At 55.5% G+C, this 22,469-nt stretch overlaps 1 long non-coding RNA gene and 1 pseudogene across 1 annotated transcript in view; both read right to left on the bottom strand.

Annotated features, from left to right (window-relative positions):
• Positions 1-22,469, bottom strand: part of LOC142906430 (uncharacterized) — a 114,288-nt gene that overhangs the window by 23,129 nt on the left and 68,690 nt on the right. The gene's annotated exons all lie outside the window — the stretch shown is intronic.
• On the bottom strand, positions 6,489-10,182 carry LOC142906366 (uncharacterized; annotated as a pseudogene).

The raw sequence follows: 22,469 nt of genomic DNA, 5'->3' as shown, positions 1-22,469 counted from the left end.
ACTCACCCACCCAGACCCACTCACCCTGACCCACTCACCCACCCAGACCCACTCACCCTGATCCACTCACCCACCCAGACCCGCTAGCCCTGACCAGGCCGGACCTGGCCAGTCCACTCGTACAATCCGACCCCGCCCACGCCTCTCCTGACGCTATTTTACTTGTTTGCGCGTTTGTTTGTTTGTTAGTTGACGCGCCCAAGCACCTCGCTTGGCGGTGGACAGCCGTCGTGTTGTAATCTGGCAGAGCATTTGTAATAAAGCTGGGTTACACCGATCAGGACAGATTAAGCTGCTGCACTTTCATTAAAAGTTAATGCGTGTGGTAAGGAAGCCAGGCGTGCCGGCCATCATGAACCGGCTTGGAGGTGTGGGCACGTGGGCTGCGGCGATGCCAAGTTCGAGTTGGCGTTGTGTGTGTGTCTGCGTGTGTTGAACTTATTTTGTGCCACCGTACGTAGCCGTGTGGGGAGAGGTATTGTAGCGGTTAGCGCACTGCGCTTAGAATCCGACCACCCGAGTTTGATTCCCACTCACGGCCAACACCTGTGACGATTATCAGAACCGGTCCTGGGCCTACCCTAGGTCGACTCAGCCTCAAATGACTACCTGATACGGTGCGTAAACATCGCCACGAGGGAGACAAAGGCGGCCGGGCATGGTTGCTGGCCAGCCACCCCCTCGTGTGCCTTGCCAGCGTTCATAGGTTCTCGCTAACAGTGCTTGCCCCAATAGTCTGTGAAGGCTATATGGGGTATCTTTGTGTTTTTTTTTTACTTCTTTAGCACCACCGTACTTAGCCAACTGTGCTAATCGGAGATGCTGGGAAAGGACAACAAGCTAAACGCGACAACAAGCAGTTTTAAATAAATTAGTTGGTTAATATAGATTATTTAAAAGTGCATCACAGCTCCAGTGGCTTCCTAACATCGGAAAGGAAGAGCGTTCCAGACGGCCGCAGAAGCGCGTCTGAAAGCGCCGGACGATGCGGCGGCCGTCTTTGTTTGATGGCCGAGCCCAAAGCCGCCACCGCCACTGCCGCAAGGATGACCGGAGTTTTCGTGATGATGGTTTCAGCTCCTTGATGTGATCAGCAGCGAGGTATTGTGGTTGATTTGTGTCTTTATCACAACGTATTCGTTTGGCAACCAGAGAGTTACATAGCATATAGGAGCAACGTCAATCGAGGACTTCCTGTGCACGCATATACTACCCGAGACGTTACACTATGGTATGCACTATACACTCTGCCATACACTACATTATATACTACACTACACACTGTGTGTAACAAGTACATTATATACAACACTACATTATATACTACACTACACACTATGTGTGTAACAAGTACATTATATACTACACTACATTATATACTACACTACAAACTATGCGTGTAACAAGTACATTATATACTACACTACATTATATACTACACTACACACTATGTGTGTAACAAGTACAATATATACTACACTACATTATATACTACACTACACACTATGTGTGTAACAAGTACATTATATACTACACTACATTATATGCTACACTACACACTATGTGTGTAACAAGTACATTATATACTACACTGCATTATATGCTACACTACACACTATGTGTGTAACAAGTGCGACCTCATCACGGATTGGTTTGCCAACCGGAAGGCCACACAGCTTGGCGAGCATCGGACGGACGGACCGGGGGTGACATCTCGGGAGGATCAAGATGAGGACTCCATCTGCAAGAGTGACCCCCAGGGGTCACCCCCAGGGGTCACCCCCAGGGGTCGAGAAGACGTTCACAAGTTTACTTCCCACGGTAAAGCCTAGCGGTTAACTGCGAATAACCCAACCAAGAATAGATGTCCATCATAATTTATATGAATATACATGAGCCCTCCCCCTCGTCAGATCTTCGCACCTGATTGGCTCACAAGTGAACACATTTATCCCTCCGTCGACTTAAGACTGAAACAGGAGGAGGATTTCTCCACAACGCTGTGGCTGTCACCTGATGAGGCTGCTTTTAATGACTGGAGAAACGTTACCGGCTGCTCGAATTGTAAACGTGCGTGTGGTGGCTTCAACTCTCTCCCAACACAACAACCAGTTTCGTGCTGAACCAGTAACCACAATGCACATGCATAGCACATGAACGTTCTGTATGTCGATTAGCCGTGAATAACCCAACCAGTAATAGGATGTCCATTGTCATTTTCCATGAGCGCATTCCCCAGCTGATTGGCTCACAAGTGACGACGTCACATCTGTCCCACGCTCTATTTAAGACCGAAACGGGAGGGAGGATTTCTCAACAACTCTGTGTCTGTAGCCTGATGATGCTGCTGCTGCTGCTGGTTGTAATTGATGGTGAAACGACACGGTTACGTTCACTATCCAACACACACCGGTGAATGCTGAACTAGTACTACTGATAATAATTTACACTTCTAAACGGCGTTTCATCCAGAGGTTGCAAGGCGCTGCACATAGCTGAAGTCGCTAAATAACTCGCGCTATTCTAAAACAATATAAGCATAGACTCATGATTTGACCACAGCTACAATTTCCCCCACACACACTCACAAACACACGCAGCCAAATTAATCTGGAGAAAAGGCTTTTAAGAAAAAAATATCTGAAGGCGGGGATTTTACTAAACCGAGGGACTCGGCCAATCGAATATTTGATGGAAGTGAATTCCACAGCTTGGTAACGAATTGTCCACGTTTTCTTGCACAGAACTTCAACATATCAAAATCAATTGAGGGTCCTTATTGGCATGCGTGTTCTGCAACCGCCGACAGTTTACTTGACGAACCCTACTAATTGGCTGTGTCGGGTGGTAGTGGCGGTTTTAACGACGACGCATATGTACGCGATATAGCCCCAAATAATAAAAACAAACTTCATTCGGTCGATCCACGCGAGAGCGACCCGGCTCCAGTCCGCTAAGCCCTGGGCCGGGTCTCGTCACCACCGGATCTCCAGTGCCGCCGCCAGTCACACGGGGCGACCGTCCCGTCGATCATCACAAACCCATCGATCGTGGATTAAAGGCCAATGAGCGAAGACGATCTTTTATTTTGTCTTGCCCAAGGAGAGAGGCTCGATCGAGAGACGCCTATCAAAGCATTCGCACGCGATGCAGAAGCCAATGAAGGCGACATCAATCAGCACACAAGCAAAGGCACCCCCCCAATCGCGTGAGAGAGAGACAAAGGATACAAAACAAAAAGATTGAAAATTCGAATCACGTGGTGAGTTGGGTCAGGACACGTAGCCGGTTCAGCACGCGGCTCACCGGCCCGTCATGAGTGGATGCTTGAGTGGCGCCTCTCCCTCGCGTCTGGCACGGGGCTCGGGGTTGTCCCTCTCCGCGTTCCTTCAACCCCCACACGCCCGGAGAAGCCAAACTCCCAGCGGGATCGATGGGGCCAGCGAGGTATCACAGGCGCAGTCCCTGCAAGTGCTCGAAGCGGCTCGCTCCACTGTTGCCGGATGAGGCCTCACCCCTGAGAGGGCCTGCACGCTGGGTCACTGTTGCTCTCTCTCTCTGCCTTGCTCTCGCTGATATTCACCCCACTTACGAAGATCTCCCCCGCCGGATGGCCTTGAACAGACTGTTGGGGCAAGTGTTGTCAGGGACCGTCCATAAATGACGTCACGCACCGAGGGGGGGTCAGACATTTGTGACGATGTGTGACGAGGGGGGGGGGGGGGGGTTTGAGAGATGTGACGTCACATCAAAATGCACAACTTTAAATAAATATAGAATTGTTATAACAACACTCCTACAACATCAGAGTGCAGCGCCACATTAAATACGCACTACAATGACAATAGTTTTAAGCGATTTGAAGCACGTTTTATTTTCAAAATGGAAATATGGTTATGGGTAGGGGGGGGGGGGGCAGAGCTTTGTGACGTCATATTTGAGGGGGGGTCTGACTTTTTATGACGTCGTGTGACGAGGGGGGGTGGTTCAAAAATTGTCCAAAATCGCGTGACGTCATTTATGGACGGCCCCTTAGCGAGTAGCAGCAGCGCCTGTGAAGGCCGGCACGGCACACGAGGGGGTGGGTGGCCAGCACCAAGCCCGGCCGTCTTTGTCTCCTCAGTGGCGATGTGTTTTTTTTTCAGTCGCACCCGGCACTCATTTGAGGCCGAGTCGACCTAGGGGAGGCCCAACACCCGTTCAGATAATTGTCACCGGTGTTGGCTGTGAGTGGGAATCGAACCCGGGTCGCCGGGTTCGTTACCGCTACCCCTACACATTGCATCACAGACTGCAATATTGATCTAATGCCGCTTGAACAGTGAACTGCAATAAACTAAACTATAAACTATGTTTTATGTTACGAGCTAAGGGGCCGTCGATAAATGGCGTCACGTGATTTTGGACGATTTTTGACCCCTCCCCTTCGTCACGCGACGTCACAAGTCAGACCCACCCTCAAATATGACGTCACAAAGCTCTGCCCCCTCCCCCCCAAAAAATATAAAACATGCTTCAAATCGCTTTTAATTATTGTCATTGTAGTGCGTATTTAATGTGGCGCTGCACTCTGATGTTGTAGGAAAAAACATGTATTCAAAATTCAATTTAATTAAGTAGAACATGTTGTTTATATTTATTCAAAGTTGTGCATTTTGCTGTGATGTCACATTTCTCAACCCCCCCCCCACCCGTAGATGCGTGACGTCATGTACGAACGGTCCCTGAGGCTCACTGAGCTACGTAACTCTTTTTCAGAAGCTTATCAGAAACGACAGCTCATCATCATCGTCGTCTTGAAATTGTTTTCAGTGGCCAAATAAACGAAACGCGCGGATGATGTTGAGTCTGAATGTCGTGGGGACCACGGGGAGAGGGTTGAGACGCAAACTCCAAATACGCAGCAGCAGCAGCAGGCGTCAGGGTCGCGATCGAAACGACGACCTCCTCCTGTACACCAGGCGAGGTAGTCAACATCTCGCCAGGAGTGTACACTCCTCTTCATTCAATGACAAACTCAGACTGTGGTGGCAAGTGCTGTGAGCCAATATAAACTTAACTTAACTGTGGCACACGAGGGGGTGGGTGGGTGGGCAGCACCACGCCCGGCCGCCTTTGTCTCCCCGACACGTGAACATGCATACAAACACACGAATACGCAGAACAACATAGAGACACGCGGATTAAAACAAATACAGAAAACACGTACGCTAATTCATACTCTTTGGTTCTTTCGGTAAAGTCAAATAGGTGTAAAATCAAATAAAAAAATCACGTTTCGATTGCAACACGAGCAATCATCATCAGGTGGGAAAACCACAGCAAGAATTGTTTTTGCTGAAGTTGGATAGAGGTTAAAGGTTAGAAAGGGGGGAGGGGCAAGGGGGGAGAGAGGGGGGGGGCGTGGACGCCAGGAGAGGGACGTGAAGCTGGACGGTGGGAAGTGGGCGGGGCTGGAAGTGGGAGGTTGCGTGAGCTGGGGATGCGGGGGGGGGGGTTAACTCGGAAAAATAGACTCGTAGTACCCGGCAGAAATGATAAACAACAACCATAAAGCAGTTAGGGTTTTACCTGGTTAATAACATCCTTCCAATGATTGCTCAATTTGTATCCATCTTCTCGGTTCAAGTTATGTCTATGTTTATATATCTGGATGGCTTCATGACCTTTGATAGTAGCCCGAAGGTTTGCAGAGTACCTTGGTCTCGGAAAACACAATATCATGTGAGCCCACCGCATTATAACAATGGTCAGCTACGGCCGAGGTATTGGTTCTGCCGTGATTCAGATCTGCCTTGTGTTCGCGGACACGGTCCTAGACATTTTGGTGGCAGCAGCCGAAGCAATGCCCCCCGATGAGGCGCCGTTGCCAGCAGACTATCGGCAGGGCCTTACGCCTGATGAATGTTCCCGCCTGCAGATAGAGGACGCCTCTCTGCTTAAGCTGCGATGCCGTGTTAAAGCGGCTGACCAGAGTGCCTCTCCAGCGAGGGCCCCATTGGGGACCTTTAGTATGGCCTCCTTGTGTGGTGTCGTTGTGCCCACGGTCCTCCGGGGGAAGCTTACCCGGGTTGTTCACGAAAAATTAATCCACTTGGGATTTCGGAAGCCGTTGCTTACTCTTAAACGTGACTACTATTGCCCGGGTATGGAGGATGACGTGGCACTGTTTACAAATGGTTGTCAAGATTGTGTCCGCCAGAAGCCGCTGGTTCGGCAGGATCTGCCCCCGCTGCAATCCATCCAGGTTGGACGGGTCAACGAGCTGGTGGCTCTCAACATCCTGGGCCCGTTCCAGATTTCAAAAAGGGGCCATAAATATCTCCTAGTCGGGGTTGAGCACCTCACCCATTGGCCTATGGCTTGGCCCTTGCCAGATCAGTCGGCCGCATCCATAGCCGATGCCTTTGTGCACGGCTATGTGCTGGACAAGGGGGCCCCCGAGCAACTCTTGACCGACCAGGGCCGCAATTTTTCCTCTAGGTTGCTCAAGGGGGTCTGCCACCTCCTGGGCACGAGGAAAATTAGGACGTCGCATTACCACCCTCAAACTGATGGGATGGTAGAGCGACTGCATCGCACCCTCACGTCTCTGCTGTGCCACCAGGTGGACGCGGCTCAGTCCGATTGGGACCTGCATGTCCCAGGGGTCCTTGTGGCAGACAAGCTTGTTAGTTATATACTTATTTCGCGGTTTAGTGGTAATTAATTGAAGTTGGAGGGGTTACCAGCCCCTCGCACCCGTCCAGAGCCCCCGTTTAGCCCCCTGTGGTGGACACAGATGCCATGAGGGGAGGAGCCAATCGAAATTGGTCCTCCCCCCACAGCACTGTCCATGACAGAGTTGCCCGTCCGGCACCGCGAGGAGCTAGGGGGTTGTTTTGCCAGACACTTCACGAGGCCTCAGGGTGCACATAGCCTGGCACAAGCGTCGTGGTGACGTCACCGCCACTTAGTGATGAATGGCGGTTGTTGTTGTTGTTGTGGCAGACATGTTACGACCTCATTTCTCCATGGGATTCTCCACTTTTTTTGATCTACGGGAGGGAACCGGAACCCCCGATGCACGTCCAATTGGGTTTGGGCTCGTCCGGAAAGGGACCCGCGATGCGAGCCCCCATAAGGGTTACGCCTGACAGGCTGCAGGAGGCACGCGAGGCCGCGGCAAGTAATTCGGCCAGTCGGCAAACGGCAAATGAGATGTTGCCGGTGCACCGGGGGCCTGGAAACCCGTGGGGGGTTGGTGATGAAGCCTGGCTGCATTGTCGGCAGGTTCCCCATGGGGACGTCCCGTAAATTACATCGCCCGTGGCAGGGTCCAGCGGAGGTTGTAGAGGTCCGGAGACAGCAGTGCGTGCGCATCAAATTCGGCCGGCGACGTTGGATTGTGCAGCCCACTCAGTTTGTTCCGTTGATTCATCCCCAATCCCGGAACGGCGGGTGTCTGAAGTGTCGCGGGTGTCTGAAGTGTCGCGGGTGTCTGAAGTGTCGCGGGTGTCTGATGTGTCGCGGGTGTCTGAAGTGTCACGGGTGTCTGAAGTGTCGCGGGTGTCTGAAGTGTCGCGGGTGTCTGAAGTGCCACGGGTGTCTGAAGTGTCACGGGTGTCTGAAGTGTCACGGGTGTCTGAAGTGTCACGGGTGTCTGAAGGGTCACGGGTGTCTGAAGTGTCGCGGGTGTCTGAAGTGTCACGGGTGTCTGAAGTGTCGCGGGTGTCTGAAATGTCGCGGGTGTCTGAAGTGTCGCGGGTGTCTGATGTGTCGCGGGCGTCTGAAGTGTCACGGGTGTCTGAAGTGTCGCGGGTGTCTGATGTGTCGCGGGTGTCTGAAGTGTCACGGGTGTTTGAAGTGTCACGGGTGTCTGAAGTGTCGCGGGTGTCTGATGTGTCACGGGTGTCTGAAGTGTCGCGGGTGTCTGAAGTGTCGCGGGTGTCTGAAGTGTCACGGGTGTCTGAAGTGTCGCGGGTGTCTGAAGTGTCGCGGGTGTCTGAAGTGTCACGGGTGTCTGAAGTGTCACGGGTGTCTGAAGTGTCACGGGTGTCTGAAGTGTCACGGGTGTCTGATGTGACGCGGGTGTCTGAAGTGTCACGGGTGTCTGATGTGACGCGGGTGTCTGAAGTGTCACAGGTGTCTGAAGTGTCAAGGGTGTCTGATGTGTCACGGGTATCTGAAGTGTCACGGGTGTCTGATGTGTCACGGGTGTCTGAAGTATCACGGGTGTCTGATGTGTCACGGGTGTCTGATGTGTCACGGGTGTCTGAAGTGTCACGGGTGTCTGAAGTGTCGCGGGTGTCTGAAGTGTCGCGGGTGTCTGAAGTGTCGCGGGTGTCTGAAGTGTCACGGGTGTCTGATGTGTCACGGGTGTCTCATGTGTCACGGGTGTCTGAAGTGTCACGGGTGTCTGAAGTGTCACGGGTGTCTGAAGTGTCACGGGTGTCTGATGTGACACGGGTGTCTGATGTGACGCAGTGTCTGATGTGCCGTGGGTGTCTGAAGTGTCACGGGTGTCTGAAGTGACGAGGGTGTCTGAAGTGTCACGGGTGTCTGAAGTGTCACGGGTGTCTGAAGTGTCACGGGTGTCTGAAGTGTCACGGGTGTCTGAAGTGTCGCGGGTGTCTGAAGTGTCACGGGTGTCTGATGTGTCACGGGTGTCTGAAGTGTCACGGGTGTCTGATGTGTCACGGGTGTCTGATGTGTCACGGGTGTCTGATGTGACGCAGTGTCTGATGTGCCGTGGGTGTCTGAAGTGTCACGGGTGTCTGAAGTGACGAGGGTGTCTGAAGTGTCACGGGTGTCTGATGTGACGCGGGTGTCTGAAGTGTCACAGGTGTCTGAAGTGTCAAGGGTGTCTGATGTGTCACGGGTATCTGAAGTGTCACGGGTGTCTGATGTGTCACGGGTGTCTGAAGTATCACGGGTGTCTGATGTGTCACGGGTGTCTGATGTGTCACGGGTGTCTGAAGTGTCACGGGTGTCTGAAGTGTCGCGGGTGTCTGAAGTGTCGCGGGTGTCTGAAGTGTCGCGGGTGTCTGAAGTGTCACGGGTGTCTGATGTGTCACGGGTGTCTCATGTGTCACGGGTGTCTGAAGTGTCACGGGTGTCTGAAGTGTCACGGGTGTCTGAAGTGTCACGGGTGTCTGATGTGACACGGGTGTCTGATGTGACGCAGTGTCTGATGTGCCGTGGGTGTCTGAAGTGTCACGGGTGTCTGAAGTGACGAGGGTGTCTGAAGTGTCACGGGTGTCTGAAGTGTCACGGGTGTCTGAAGTGTCACGGGTGTCTGAAGTGTCACGGGTGTCTGAAGTGTCGCGGGTGTCTGAAGTGTCACGGGTGTCTGATGTGTCACGGGTGTCTGAAGTGTCACGGGTGTCTGATGTGTCACGGGTGTCTGATGTGTCACGGGTGTCTGATGTGACGCAGTGTCTGATGTGCCGTGGGTGTCTGAAGTGTCACGGGTGTCTGAAGTGACGAGGGTGTCTGAAGTGTCACGGGTGTCTGAAGTGTCACGGGTGTCTGAAGTGTCGCGGGTGTCTGAAGTGTCACGGGTGTCTGAAGTGTCACGGGTGTCTGAAGTGTTACGGGTGTCTGAAGTGTCGCGGGTGTCTGAAGTGTTGCGGGTGTCTGAAGTGTCGCGGGTGTCTGAAGTGTCACGGGTGTCTGAAGTGTCACGGGTGTCTGAAGTGTCACGGGTGTCTGAAGTGTCACGGGTGTCTGAAGTGTCGCAGGTGTCTGATGTGACACGGGTGTCTGAAGTGTCACGGGTGTCTGAAGTGTCACGGGTGTCTGATGTGTCACGGGTGTCTGATGTGTCACGGGTGTCTGATGTGTCATGGGTGTCTGAAGTGTCACGGGTGTCTGAAGTGTCACGGGTGTCTGATGTGACGCGGGTGTCAGGAGGCGGTGCGTCAGGGTGCTTCTTCTCCTCCACCCACAGGATCACAGCGCCGAGTTCCCGAGGAACTGCCTGCGCCCCTGCCAGGGGCGAGCGGTCTCACAGGACTGCAATGCCACCGCTCGACCGGGCTCCGACTCGAGCAAGCGGACCAGCCTTAGGGACGAGTTCCAGGAGGAGGCCGTTCCGTTGAGGGCCCTGCCTGCACCCATCCGCTCGACGGGGCATTGTTGGGACTGGCGGTGCGCTCCGCACGACAGGTCATGGTGTAGGGGCCTCTGCACGGGCCACATGTCCCTTTGCTTGGTTCTCGTGCTGTTATCTTCCTGTGATCTGCGTTATTGTTTTTCTTGTTCCGTTGTTGGCTGCTTGTCTTAGGGGTCGTCCGCATTTTTTTTCTTCTGCAACATAACGTTGGCGGCCGGGACGGCTGATTTTTCTTCACAGGGGGGGATAATGTAGAGGAGTACCGTGAGGACGCAATGAGGGGCGAGTGCGGGAAGAGGGGCTGAATGGGAGGAGCCCCGGAAAAGGGATAGAGGATTGGGGACGGGGAGAACAAGAGAAAGAGAGAGGGGGGAGTTGGAGTGACGACGTCTCGGGGGAATGGGGAAAAGGGGGAGACGTGAGGGGTAGCCTCGGGAGAGAGTGAGTGAGGAAGGAGAAAGGGACGGGGGCTAGCAAGTGTCCGCCACGGGTGGAAGTGTGGAGAGAGAGAGAGGAGTGCGAGTGGAGTGGAGGAAGAGGAGTGAATAAACGGCGAGCAGCCCTGAATAAGATTCTGGTCCCCGTGTGATTCTACAACACCCGGGGTGTCCAGAAGTCATATTCTACATATACAGCAGGGGTCAGGGTCGCGATTGAACCCCCGACCTCCTGTATACCAGGCGAGGTAGTTAACGTATCCTAGGCACCATGGCGCACACGGTGGCTAGGAGATGTTAAGGCTATACAGGAGGGGGAGGGGGGGTCATTGTCAGCTATTGAGAAGAGGCCAGAGTAGAACCGTGCGTGCTCTCAGACGTTAACGCGAGACAGAGAGAGAGAGCGAGACAGAGAGAGAGAGACAGAGAGAGAGCGAGACAGAGAGAGCGAGACAGAGAGAGAGAGAGAGACAGAGAGAGAGACAGAGACAGAGAGACAGAGAGAGAGTTGTCAGCTATTGAGAAGAGGCCAGAGTAGAGACGTGCGTGCTCTCAGACGTTAACGCGAGACAGAGAGCGAGACAGAGAGAGCGAGACAGAGAGAGAGAGCGAGACAGAGAGAGAGAGAGAGCGAGACAGAGAGAGCGAGACAGAGAGAGAGCGAGACAGAGAGAGAGCGAGACAGAGAGAGATCGAGACAGAGAGAGAGAGCGAGACAGAGAGAGAGAGAGAGACAGAGAGAGCGAGACAGAGAGAGAGAGAGAGAGACAGAGAGAGAGACAGAGAGAGCGAGACAAAGAGAGAGAGACAGAGACAGAGAGAGAGAGCGAGACAGAGAGAGAGCGAGACAGAGAGAGCGAGACAGAGAGAGAGAGACAGAGAGAGAGCGAGACAGAGAGAGAGAGACAGAGAGAGAGCGAGACAGAGAGAGCGAGACAGAGAGAGAGCGAGACAGAGAGAGAGAGCGAGACAGAGAGAGATCGAGACAGAGAGAGAGAGCGAGACAGAGAGAGAGAGAGAGACAGAGAGAGCGAGACAGAGAGAGAGAGAGACAGAGAGAGAGACAGAGAGAGCGAGACAAAGAGAGAGAGACAGAGACAGAGAGAGAGGGCGAGACAGAGAGAGAGACAGAGAGAGAGCGAGACAGAGAGAGCGAGACAGAGAGAGAGCGAGACAGAGACAGAGAGAGACAGAGAGAGCGAGACAGAGAGAGAGCGAGACAGAGAGAGATCGAGACAGAGAGAGAGAGAGCGAGACAGAGAGAGAGAGAGACAGAGAGAGAGAGCGAGACAGAGAGAGAGAGACAGAGAGAGCAAGACAAAGAGAGAGACAGAGACAGAGAGAGAGAGGGCGAGACAGAGAGAGCGAGACAGAGAGACAGAGAGAGAGAGACAGAGAGAGAGAGCGAGACAGAGAGAGAGACAGAGAGACAGAGACAGAGAGAGAGAGACAGAGAGAGAGAGACAGAGAGAGCGAGACAGAGAGAGAGACAGAGAGAGCAAGACAGAGAGAGAGACAGAGAGAGAGAGACAGAGCGAGACAGAGAGACAGAGACAGACAGAGAGCGAGACAGAGAGAGAGAGCGACAGAGAGAGAGACGGAGAGAGAAAGAGTCGGCACGTGGCACGCCACGCTCGACGAAGGAGCTCGTCAGAAAGTGAAATGCCGAAGAAGAACGCCGTTCGCGCCGCTGCAGGCGCCTTGACCCCCCTCAAGAAACAAGTAACAATATTACATAGACAACAGAAACAAGTAACAATATTACATAGACAACAGAAACAAGTAACAATATTACATAGACAACAGGGGGAGCACAGACATAGAGTAGGGAGAGAGGGGGGAGAGAGAGAGAGAAGAAGGAGGGGAGGGAGGAGGGGCACATAAAGCAAAGCATTGAAGAAAAAAATAAGCGAAATGATGAACGGAGCAAAGTGCCGACTACGCCGAGCATCTTTCTTGTGATTCCTCTGATTGTTAAAGAGAGAGAGAAAGGGAGAGGGAGGAGTGGCAGAACGCCGAGGGCAGTCGCGCGCCGCATTCGCTGCTTGCAGCCCCCGCCGGGGGTCGTGGCCGTGCGGCTGCGATGTCGATGCGGAGCGCACGGCGACAGGCACACCCAGGCGCTCTTCACACCCCCACCACCACCCTCGTGTAGCCTGTAGCAGACTGTTGGGGCGACTGCCGCTTGCGTGCAGCTGCGAAGGCCGGCACGGCACACGAGGCGGTGGGTGGCCAGCACCACGCCCCGGCCGCCTTTGTCTCCCCAGTGGCGATGTTTACACCCCGCGCCAGGTACTCGCGTGGTGACGTAGGTGAGGCCCATGACCCCGGTTCAGGCGATTGTCACCGGTGGTGGTGGTGGTGGCCGTGAGCGGGGATCGATCTCGCGTCGCCGGGTTCGTAGCGCAGCTTAGCGCTAACCGCTGCGCCACCGCTCCCCGACTCCACGCAGAGCGTCAACTTCAACGTCACATTCAGCAGACTGCAGCGACCGGGAGCAGTAGCGGAAGAGTGTCACACAATCATCATCGCCATCATCATCATCGTCGTCGTGGCTGTGATGTCTCCTCCGTCGTGTTCGTGGACGGGGCATTGCGTTGTGACACGTGGTGCTACTTGAGAGTTTTGTAAATTTTGATTTAAAGCTTTCGTGACTGCAGTAATTCATATTCTTAGTTTTTTCGGTAAAGTCACGTTGAAGGGAAACAACAAAATAATAAAATATATATAAAACAATAAAAAATTCTCACGACGTTTCGACCATAACTCAAACGGTCGTCTTCAGGTGTGTTGGTTCGCATAAATGTATTTTTAAACGGCGCATTTATTTATTTATAAAAAAGTTTTGTAAATGTTCTGTTTGTGCATCGCCAGCTATCATCCACTGCTGCTGCTGCTGTGGTTTGTGCAGGTCCGAGAGTGGCGGTGTCAAGAATACAGCGACGACGTTTTTTTCCCTCGCGGAGCGACGAAGCAAAGTTAACAGGAGGGGATGGATGTTAATCGTGGGGTATTACAGTGGCCGACGTTTCTGGCAATAGGCCTTCGTCACGGCGCAATAAACCACAGCGGTCGGCGTAGTGGCCGGGGTTTATTGATTTGTTTCTAAATCACGCGGTGCTGAGCGCGGAGTCTAAAAGCCCCAACGCCACCTCGCCAACCCAAAACGCTCAGCGGCCAGCGACGAACAGCGCGAGGATGACAAATTGTAGCCGGCAGTGAGAGAGAGAAAGCAACGCCTTGATGCAGCTAGACGACGACGACGTTGTTGTTGTTGTTGGTTGGGGGTGGGGGGTGGGGGCGAGAGGAGGCGGTGGTTGTGGGAGGGGGGGAGGGACGTAGGGAGGGGAGGGGAGGGGGAGGGGAGGGGGAGGTAGGGGAGGGGGGAGGGGAGGGGGCAAGGGAGGGGGAGAGAGGGGGGGAGGGAGGGGGGAGAGAGGGGGGAAGGGAGGGGGAATGGGAGGGGGAGAGAGGGGGGAAGGGAGGGGAGGGGGGAGGGTAGGGGGGAAGGGAGGGAGGGGAGGGGGAGAGGGAGGGGGAGGTAGGGGAGGGGGAGGGAGGGGGAATTACAGACGGAGCAGGGCGAGGGCACAAGCAGAGAAGTGAGGTGACCCGCAGAGTGGTGAGTGACTGGGTGAGTGGTGGTGTGTGGGTGGGTGTGTGGGTGTGGGTGGGTGTGTGGGTGGGTGTGTGGGTGGGTGTGTGGGTGTGTGGGTGTGTGGATGGGTGGGTGGGTGTGTGGGTGGGTGTGTGGGTGTGTGAGTGGGTTGGTGTGTGGGTGGGTGGGTGTGTGGGTGGGTGTGTGTGTGGGTGGGTGTGTGGGTGGGTGTGTGAGTGTGTGGGTGTGTGGGTGGGTGGTGGTGTGTGGGTGGGTGGGTGTGGGTGGGTGGGTGTGTGTGTGGGTGGGTGTGTGGGTGTGTGGGTGGGTGTGTGGGTGGGTGGGTGTGTGGGTGTGTGTGGGTGTGTGGATGGGTGGGTGGGTGTGTGGGGGGGTGTGTGAGTGGGTGGGTGTGTGAGTGTGTGAGTGGGAGGGTGTGTGTGGGTGAGTGTGGTGGTGTGTGGGTGTGTGGGTGGGTGTATGGGTGGGTGTGTGGGTGTGTGGGTGGGTGGGTGTGTGGGTGGGTGTGTGGGTGTGTGGGTGTGTGTGGGTGTGTGGATGGGTGGGTGGGTGTGTGAGTGGGTTGGTGTGTGGGTGGGTGGGTGTGTGGGTGTGTGAGTGTGTGGGTGTGTGGGTGGATGGTGGTGTGTGGGTGGGTGGGTGGGTGTGTGGGTGGGTGTGGGTGGGTGGGTGTGTGTGTGGGTGGGTGTGTGGGTGGGTGTGTGGGTGGGTGGGTGGGTGTGTGGGTGTGTGTGGGTGTGTGGATGGGTGGGTGGGTGTGTGGGGGGGTGTGTGAGTGTGTGAGTGGGTGGGTGTGTGAGTGTGTGAGTGGGAGGGTGTGTGTGTGTGTGGGTGAGTGTGTGGGTGGGTGGGTGGGTGTGTGGGTGTGTGTGTGTGTGTGTGGGTGGGTGTGTGGGTGTGTGTGTGGGTGGGTGTTGGTGGGTGTGTGTGTGTGGGTGTGTGGGTGGGTGTGTGGGTGTGTGAGTGTGTGAGTGGGTGGGTGTGTGGGTGGGTGGGTGTGTGGGTGGGTTTTTGTGTGGGTGGGTGTGTGGGTGGGTGGGTGTGTGGGTGGGTTTTTGTGTGGGTGGGTGTGTGGTGGTGTGGGTGGGTGGGTGTGTGGGTGTGTGGGTGGGTGTGTGGGTGGGTGGGTGTGTGGGTGTGTGTGTGGGTGGGTGGGTGGGTGTGTGGGTGTGTGGGTGTGTGGGTGGATGTGTGAGTGTGTGAGTGGGTGGGTGTGTGTGTGGGTGGGTGTGTGGGTGTTAGGGTGGGTGTGTGAGTGGGTGTGTGTGGGTGGGTGGGTGTGTGTGTGGGTGTGTGGGTGGGTGAGTGTGTGAGTGGGTGTGTGTGTGTGGGTGGGTGTGTGTGTGGGTGGGTGTGTGGGTGTTTGTGAGTGGGTGGGTGTGTGGGTGTGTGTGTGGGTGTGTGGGTGGGTGGTGGTGTGTGGGTGGGTGTGTGAGTGGGAGGGTGTGTGTGTGTGTGTGGGTGAGTGTGTGGGTGGGTGGGTGTGTGGGTGGGTGGGTGTGTGGGTGGGTGTGTGTGTGTGTGGGTGGGTGTGTGGGTGTGTGTGTGGGTGGGTGTGTGGGTGTGTGTGTGGGTGGGTGTGTGGGTGTGTGAGTGTGTGAGTGGGTGGGTGTGTGGGTGGGTGGGTGTGTGGGTGTGTGTGTGGGTGGGTGTGTGTGGGTGGATGGGTGTGTGGGTGGGTGTGTGGGTGGGTGTGTGAGTGTGTGAGTGGGTGGGTGTGTGTGTGTGGGTGGGTGTGTGGGTGGGTGTGTGGGTGGGTGGGTGGGTGTGTGTGTGGGTGGGTGTGTGGGTGTGTGTGTGGGTGGGTGGGTGTGTGGGTGTGTGGGTGTGTGGGTGGATGTGTGAGTGTGGGAGTGGGTGGGTGTGTGTGTGGGTGGGTGTGTGGGTGTTAGGGTGGGTGTGTGGGTGGGTGGGTGGGTGTGTGGGTGTGTGTGTGGGTGTGTGGGTGTGTGGGTGGGTGAGTGTGTGAGTGGGTGTGTGTGTGTGGGTGTGTGGGTGGGTGTGTGTGAGTGTGTGAGTGGGTGTGTGTGTGTGTGTGGGTGTGTAGGTGGGTGGGAGTGTGGGTGTGTGTGTGGGTGGGTGTGTGGGTGTGTGTGTGGGTGGGTGTGTGGGTGTGTGAGTGTGTGAGTGGGTGGGTGTGTGGGTGGGTGGGTGTGTGGGTGTGTGTGTGGGTGGGTGTGTGTGGGTGGATGGTGTGTGGGTGGGTGTGTGGGTGGGTGTGTGAGTGTGTGAGTGGGTGGGTGTGTGTGTGTGGGTGGGTGTGTGGGTGGGTGGGTGGGTGTGTGTGTGGGTGGGTGTGTGGGTGTGTGTGTGGGTGGGTGGGTGTGTGGGTGTGTGGGTGTGTGGGTGGATGTGTGAGTGTGGGAGTGGGTGGGTGTGTGTGTGGGTGGGTGTGTGGGTGTTAGGGTGGGTGTGTGGGTGGGTGGGTGGGTGTGTGGGTGTGTGTGTGGGTGTGTGGGTGTGTGGGTGGGTGAGTGTGTGAGTGGGTGTGTGTGTGTGGGTGTGTGGGTGGGTGTGTGTGAGTGTGTGAGTGGGTGTGTGTGTGTGTGTGGGTGTGTAGGTGGGTGGGAGTGTGGGTGTGTGTGTGGTGTGTGTGTGGGTGGGTGTGTGGGTGGGTGTGTGGGTGTGTGGGTGGGTGTGGGAGTGTGGGTGGGTGTGTGGGTGTGTCTGTGGGTGTGTGTGTGGGTGGGTGGGTGTGTGGGTGTGTGGGTGGGTGGGTGTGTGAGTGGGTGTGTGTGTGTGGGTGTGTAGGTGGGTGGGAGTGTGGGTGGGTGGGTGTGTGGGTGGGTGAGTGTGTGAGTGGGTGGGTGTGTGTTTGTGTGGGTGTGTGGGTGGGTGTGTGTGAGTGTGTGTGGGTGTGTAGGTGGGTGGGAGTGTGGGTGTGTGTGGGTGTGGTGTGTGGGTGGGTGTGTGGGTGGGTGGGTGTGTGTGAGTGGGTGTGTGGGTGGGTGAGTGGGTGGGTTTTGTGTGTGGGTGTGTGTGTGTGAGTGTGTGAGTGGGTGTGTGTGTGTGGGTGTGTGAGTGTGTGAGTGGGTGGGTGTGTGTGTGGGTGGGTGTGTGGGTGTTAGGGTGGGTGTGTGGGTGGGTGTGTGTGGGTGTGTGGGTGTGTGTGTGGGTGTGTGGTGGGTGAGTGTGTGAGTGGGTGAGTGTGTGTGTGGGTGTGTGGGTGGGTGTGTGTGTGGGTGGGTGTGTGGGTGTTTGTGAGTGGGTGGGTGTGTGGGTGTGTGTGTGGGTGTGTGGGTGGGTGGTGGTGTGTGGGTGGGTGTGTGAGTGTGTGAGTGGGAGGGTGTGTGTGTGTGTGGGTGAGTGTGTGGGTGGGTGGGTGTGTGGGTGGGTGTGTGTGTGTGTGGGTGGGTGTGTGTGTGGGTGGGTGTGTGGGTGTGTGTGTGGGTGTGTGGTGGGTGTGTGGGTGTGTGAGTGTGTGAGTGGGTGGGTGTGTGGGTGGGTGGGTGTGTGGGTGGGTTGTGTGTGTGGGTGGGTGTGTGGGTGTGTGTGGGTGGATGGGTGTGTGGGTGGGTGTGTGGGTGGGTGTGTGAGTGTGTGAGTGGGTGGGTGTGTGTGTGTGTGGGTGGGTGTGTGGGTGGGTGTGTGGGTGGGTGGGTGTGTGGGTGGGTGGGTGTGTGTGGGTGGGTGTGTGGGTGGGTGGGTGTGTGTGGGTGGGTGTGTGGGTGTGTGTGTGGGTGGGTGGGTGTGTGGGTGTGTGGGTGTGTGGGTGGATGTGTGAGTGTGGGAGTGGGTGGGTGTGTGTGTGGGTGGGTGTGTGGGTGTTAGGGTGGGTGTGTGGGTGGGTGTGTGTGGGTGGGTGGGTGTGTGGGTGTGTGGGTGTGTGGGTGGGTGAGTGTGTGAGTGGGTGTGTGTGTGTGTGGGTGGGTGTGTGTGAGTGTGTGAGTGGGTGTGTGTGTGTGGGTGTTTAGGTTGGTGGGAGTGTGGGTGTGTGTGTGTGTGTGTGTGTGGGTGGGTGTGTGGGTGGGTGTGTGGGTGTGTGGGTGGGTGTGTGGGAGTGTGGGTGGGTGTGTGGGTGGGTCTGTGGGTGTGTGTGTGGGTGGGTGGGTGTGTGGGTGTGTGGGTGGGTGTGTGAGTGGGTGTGTGTGTGTGGGTGTGTAGGTGGGTGGGAGTGTGGGTGGGTGGGTGTGTGGGTGGGTGTGTGGGTGGGTGTGTGTGAGTGTGTGTGTGTGTGGGTGTGTAGGTGGGTGGGAGTGTGGGTGGGTGTGTGGGTGTGTGTGTGGGTGGGTGTGTGGGTGGGTGGGTGGGTGTGTGTGAGTGGGTGTGTGGGTGGGTGAGTGGGTGGGTTTTGTGTGTGGTGTGTGTGTGAGTGTGTGAGTGGGTGTGTGTGTGTGGGTGTGTGAGTGTGTGAGTGGGTGGGTGTGTGTGTGGGTGGGTGGGCGTGTGGGTGGGTGGGTGTGTGTGTGTGTGGGTGGGTGTGTGGGTAGGTGTGTGGGTAGGTGTGTGAGTGAGTGATTGGGTGGGTGAGTGTGTGGGTGGGTGAGTGTGTGAGTGTGTAAGTGTGTGTGAGTGTGTGTGTGAGTGGGTGTGTGGGAAAGGTCCTGGCAAGGATGATTCAACATCGCCTTGCCAGGCACGCCGAGGAGAGGCTTGCGGAGCCCCAATGCGGTTTCAGGAAAGGGCGGTCCTGCACAGATGCCATATTTTCTGTCCGTCTGCTACAGCAGAGGTGTAGGGAATTCCAGCAAAACCTACATCTCTGCTTTTTGACCTGGTCAAGGCCTATGATACCATCAGTAGGCCTGGGCTCTGGGTTGTTCTTCGTGCTTTTGGAGTACCTGACCCTCTGCTCACGATCATTAAGGACCTTCATGATGGTGAGCTGGCCCGGGTAAAACTACGTGGCCGGGAGTCAGAGCCATTCCCTGTACACCTTGGGGTGCGACAGGGATGTCCTCTGGCTCCCACATTATTTAACATCTATTTTGACCACGTAGTTCGTGAAGCCTTCAATAGCTGTATCGGGGGAATCTCCATTTGGTACAGATATAATGGGAGGCTGATCGTTGCCCGGGTGCGGTCAAGGGATGGCTCCGTATTGCTCAACCACGTTATGTATGCCGATGATTTGGTAAAAGCTGCTCATTCAGAGGAGGAGTTGGAGACGCTGCTGCTGAGACTGGAGCGTGCTACTAAGAGATGGGGCCTTACCATTAGCCCCACCAAAACTAAGCACCTGCCTGGGTATTTTGTACCATCGGACACTCCACCCCCACAACTCCCAATCGGTGATGGGGCAGTTGTGGAGAGAGTGGAGAGTTTCCCATACCTGGGCAGTGTGCTTATGACCGGCTCCAGTCTAACAGCAGAGGTCTCACTCCGAATCAGTCGAGCGGCAATATATTTTCATCGGTTGCGTAACGCTGTGTGCAAGCTACCTGGTCTGTCGCTCCGCGCTAAGCTTCAGGTCTTCTCGGCCACGGCCATTCCCTCCCTTCTGGATTGTGTGAGGAGCTCACAAATCCTTGAATGATCTAGGCACGGTCCCATCGGTGAGCTCCTCCGGCAGGCAAGGCTGCGTTGGCTGGATCATGTAGCCCGCATGCCCAGCCATCGCATGCCGAAACAGCTTTTTTTCGGCCGGATCGAGGGGGCAAAACGGGCGCGGCACGGGCTAGAGAAGAGATGGAGTGATGTGGTATAGGAGGACGTGGAGCTGAGTGGACTTGCCGATGACTGGTACCAGCGGTGTAAAGATCGGCCTCTGCTGAGGAGGCTCGTGAATGATGCTACGGAGGGCAGAGGAGTTACGCTCACAACAACGAGCGGAGCGCCGGGTGGCTAAAGCACAGCAGGTTGGCACAGTAGGGGGCACAAGTGGTGCATCAGCCAGTCATCTCAGTCAGTCGACCCGTGGCACCTAGGTCTGCCCCGTGACCTCCTGCCAGCGGGCGTTCGACACTTCACGTGGCCTCAAGGTGCACATGGCCTGGCACAAGCGTCGTGGTGACGTCACCGCCACTTTGTGGCGAATGGCGGTTGTTGTTGTGTGGGTGGGTGTGTGGGTGGGTTTGTGAGTGAGTGGGTGTGTGGGTGAGTGGGTGGGTGTGTGGGTGTGTGGGTGGGTGTGTGGGTGGGTGGGTGTGTGGGTGGGTGTGTGGGTGGGTGTATCAGTGGGTGAGTGTGTCAGTGGGTGTGTGAGTGGGTGGGTGGGTGTGTGGGTGGGTGAGTGAGTGAGTGGGCGAGTAAGTGAATGAGTGAGTGAATGAATGAGTATATGAGTGAGTGAGTCGGTGAGTGAATGAATGAGTATGTGAGTGAGTGGGTGGGTGTGTGAGTGGGTGAATGAATGAGTGAGTATGTGAGTGAGCGGGTGAGTGAGTGGGTGAGTGAATGAGTGAGTCGGTGAATGAATGATTATGTGAGTGGGTGAATGAGTGAGTGGGTGAATGAGTGAGTATGTGAGTGAATATGTGAGTGAGTCGGTGAGTGAATGAGTGGAACATCAACCACCCCAACTCCGAGCTCTGCCGGGTGAAGCAGCGTCCACACCAACTCCACTGTGGCAACGATCGTCCACACACACAGACACACAGACACACATACAGACACACATAACAGTCTCTCTCTATATATACAGTCTGTACAGGTACTGTGTGTGACCTGTTAAGGCGGAGAGCGTGGGGCAGGGCGCGTGGCTAGAAGGGAAGAGGAGTAGAGAGAGAGGGGCAGGGCGAATGGAACGGAGAGAGAGGTGGGAGAGAGGGGAGAGAGAGGTGGGAGAGAGGGGTGGGAGCAATAGGGGAGAGAGAGACGGAGAGACGCGGATCCAGGCAAGGTGAGTCCTACACATCATCCCGAGTGGTATTCACGCACACAACACACTAAGACCCCCCCGTATAGCCTTAACCGTCAGCAGCACGGCACACGAGGGGGTGGGTGGCCAGCACCACGCCCGGCCGCCTTTGTCTCCCGAGTGGCGAAGTTCACACACCGCACCAGGTACTACTCATTTGAGGCTGAGTCGACCTAGGGGAGGCCCGGGACCGGTTTATATAATCGTCACTGGTGTTGGCCGTGAGCGGGAATCGAACCCGGGTCGCCAGGTTCATAGCGCAGCGTAGCGCTAACCGCTACACTATCGCTCCCACACTATAACAGGTCCCTGCAGGGTGGGCTGGTAGGACAAGTCTCTGCGCTGTCTATTGCCGATTTTACACCCAACAGCACGAGATTTCACTTCGTTAAAGTATTGAAAGGGGACGGACGGACGGACACATTAATCTATTGCAGGCTGGTACACTCAGTTTACAACTTCGTTCCTACCAGTATCACACACACTACATCACACACACGACATCACACACACTACATCACACACACTACATCACACACACTACATCATACACACACTACATCACACACACGACATCACACACACTACATCACACACACTACATCACACACACTACATCATACACACACTACATCACACACACGACATCACACACACACACTACATCACACACACTACATCACACACACAACATCACACACACACACTACATCACACACACTACATCACACACACTACATCACACACACACACTACATCACACACACGACATCACACACACGACATCACACACACACTACATCACACACACACACGACATCACACACACTACATCACACACACAACATCACACACACTACACCACACACACAACATCACACACACTACATCACACACACACACACTACATCACACACACAACATCACACACACTACACCACACACACCGCTGTGTACGATAGCTGCGTCCCTCCAATCTCTACCACTTAGCCAGCAAGAGGCTCACGAGCATCAGAGCGATCTCCTCCTCCATCGATGCTCATCGCTTTGTTTACAGCCCTGCAGAGTCCCCCCGCCCCCCCCCCCCCGCCAAAAACCCTCCTAGTTAGGAACTTCCACGTTCCTCTGGCGGTGATAAGTCCATCCCATGGATCGTTTTATCGATCCCCCGTCGTGTGCCATGCCGGCCTTCATAGGCGCTGCTACTCGCAAAACAGCATTCTGTGAAGGCCTACACGTGATCTTAGTGTCTGTTACGTGTGTGGGGAGCGGTGGTGTAACGGTTAGCGCTACGCTGCGCTCCCAACCCGGCGACCCGAGTTCGATTTGCCGATCACGGCCACCGACAGCATCAGTGGCGATGATCTGAATGGGTCCTCGGCCTCGCCTAGGTCGACTCAGCCTCAAATGAGTACCCGAAGCGTCGTGTGAACATCGCCAGTGGTGAAACAATTGCGTGGAGACATCGTCGTCACGTTGCTCTTCATCCACCAGTGTGTAGACCATGGTGTGATGAGT

Source organism: Petromyzon marinus, chromosome 64 (assembly GCF_048934315.1).
Source record: "Petromyzon marinus isolate PM22_M1 ecotype Great Lakes invasive population chromosome 64, UKy_Petmar_22M1.pri1.0, whole genome shotgun sequence".
NCBI lineage: Eukaryota > Metazoa > Chordata > Hyperoartia > Petromyzontiformes > Petromyzontidae > Petromyzon > Petromyzon marinus.
Note: the sequence above shows the minus strand (reverse complement) of the source record. Positions and strands in the feature narration are given on the sequence as shown.